Here is a 2,893-nt window from a genome sequence, read left to right as displayed (position 1 = left end):
CATTATACACAGTAGCCAAGACTTGGAAGCAACCTAGGTGCCCATCAAGGGACGAATCGATAAAGAAGATGTGGTATTTATACACCATGGACTACTACTCAGCCAGAAAAAATGATGAAATCCGGCCATTTGTGACAACATGGATGGACCTTGAGGGTATTATGCTGAATGAAATAAGTCAGAGGGAGAAAGTCAAATTCCATATGATCTCACTCATAAGTAGAAGATAAAAACGACAAAAAAAAAAAAACCACATAGCATTGAAGATTGGAATGGTGGTTACCATTAGGGAAGGGGGGAGGGGGGAGGGCAAAAGGGGTGATTAGGGTCACATGTGAGGGGATGCACTATAATTAGTGTTCGGGTGGTGAACATGATGTAATGTGTACAGAATTTGAAATATGATGTACATCCGGAAAAAATAAAAATTAAAAAAAGAAACAAGTCATTCATTTTTAATAAACTTTATATTTTATAACAGGTTTATATTTACAGGGAAGTTGTGAAAATAATACTGAAAGTTCCCATATACCCCACCTCAGTTTCCCCTACTATCTTCTTATATTAGTATGGTACATTTATCACAACAAATTAATTGCCATTATTACATCATTTTTAACTAAAATCCATGCTTTAATCAGATTGATTAGTCTCTATTAAAGCCTTTTTCTTCTCCAGAATCTGACCTAGGATACCACATTACAGTCAGTTGTCAAGTTTTCTTCAGTTCCTGCAGACAGTGACAGTTTCTCTGACTTTTCTTGTTTTTGGTGAACTTGACAATTGAAGAGTAAGAGTCAGACATTCCGTATAAAGTCCCTCAACTGGAGTTTTCCAATATTTTACTCAAGATTAGACTGGGGTTATAGACTACTGGGAGAAAGATCACAGAGGTAAAGTGTCATATTCATCACATCATATCAACGGGTACATATTCTCAATGTGACTTATTACTGTTGATGATAATCTTGATCACCTCGCTAAGGTAGTATTTGTCACATTTCTTCTCTGTAAATTTACTCTTTTCCCTCCTCCTCTACTGTGGTTTTTGGAAGGAAGCCACTATATACAGCCCACACTTAACAGACAAAGCGTTTGAGGTCAGAGTATCTACGTAAATCACTTGGGATTCTTTGGTATATTCTTCCCCTATTTATTTAGTTGTTTATTCAATTATTTGCATCATTATAACTCATGGATATTTATTTTGTACTTTGAGTTATATTTCAATTCAGTTTTATTTATTTTGTTGCTCAATTTTCTTACAACTTTGGCCACTGGGGCTCTTTCACTTGGCTCCTGTGTCCCTTTGCCATCACTTCATCACTACGCGCGTGTGTGTGTGTGTGTGTGTGTGTGTGTTAGCACTTCTCTACTTTCTAGTACTACAAGATGCTCTGGTTCACCTGTACATTCCCTGCCCCAGACCTAGAATCAGCAATTTCTACAAGAAGCTCTGATTCATTTTATTGGAGAATGGTATTAGAAACCAAGGCTTCAGCACTAGAAGACCATCATTTTTTATTCTAATCAAAAGATGTCATTTATGACCCGTATCAACATCTTTACTTGCAAGAATAGGCCACCTTTTTTCATAATGTAATAAGACAAATTGAGGATTATCACATCTGGCTCATGTTTCTTAATTGGAAGAGAAGGGACGCTTCAGGGAATAACTTACCCCAGACTCCTGTATTTCACAGCATTGGTGTTAAATATCCTGCAAGGAGACAGAAGAGAAGAATTTCCCAGTCAAACTCCTGTGTGAGCATAGATTTCAGAAAGAGTGAGATGAATCTGGGACCATCTTAGCCTGCCCTCTGGCATGTAGGTGAGAACTTAAGCCTCTTCGTGAGAGCAAAGAGATCCTGGTTCCAGATAATCAGACAGAATTTAAGATCATTTTTTTATTCTCATTTGAGTAAAGAGTGTCCAAATTTCCTTGGGAAGAAAAGAGGGCAACTGAACATCCTAACCTCTCCATAAGCTCTTATCAAAGCTAGTAAGATTTGTACTGGGGATTAACTTAGTTTTATTTAATACTTGGAGAATGAATCTTACCAATGCTACTATGAGGATCTAATACATACAATGCATTTGTGGAAGGATAGAAAGTTTAGGACATTTTTAGGAGTGTTTTACATTCTAAAGTGAGACGATGGAAATAAAAAATGTGCACAGCACCTCCTGATGGAAATGGCACTATTAGGTACGGTATATTGGAATGAATGTGTGAGAGACAAGCAAATAGAAATAATATCTGCTTGGGTGTTCCAGGAAATAGTCCATAGATATGATGACATGGTGGTGGATATAGTAGGATACAGGTTTCCCTTTTCCTCAATGCCACCTGAGTATAGAATAGTGAAGGACACTATTGGATTGTAGGATATTTTCTTAATTCTTTCATTCATTCAACAGATATTTATTAAGCACCTACTTTTTTTTAGATGCTGAAATTCAGTAGTTTATGGATAAAATTTCTCATCCTTATGTTGATTCATTCTACAGTGTGTCATTTGTATATATGTAACTGTGTTATTTGTATACGTGTAATTCTAACATATGTATATCTATACATATGTAAACAGATATAGATAAGGAAATATATTTATATAATATTCTTAGTTGATATAAACTGCCAAGAATTTTTCATTTGTTTGTTGAAGAGTTTTGACAAAAAGCATATTTGGAAAATATCCAAGAAAGCCAGGGGACCTGTAGTTAATGGCAGTGTGGTAGTGTATAATGTGATTAAAAAGCACTGAGTTCTAGAACTACCTCTACGATTAGCTCACCATTTCACTCTTGGGTCTTATTGTTGCCTCAAAAATGTTTATTTTCTTCCCGCCTACATCAGGAGACAGTTGTTATGGCTCAGTGGTATGCCAGT

Source organism: Equus quagga, unplaced genomic scaffold (assembly GCF_021613505.1).
Source record: "Equus quagga isolate Etosha38 unplaced genomic scaffold, UCLA_HA_Equagga_1.0 1080_RagTag, whole genome shotgun sequence".
NCBI lineage: Eukaryota > Metazoa > Chordata > Mammalia > Perissodactyla > Equidae > Equus > Equus quagga.
Note: the sequence above shows the minus strand (reverse complement) of the source record.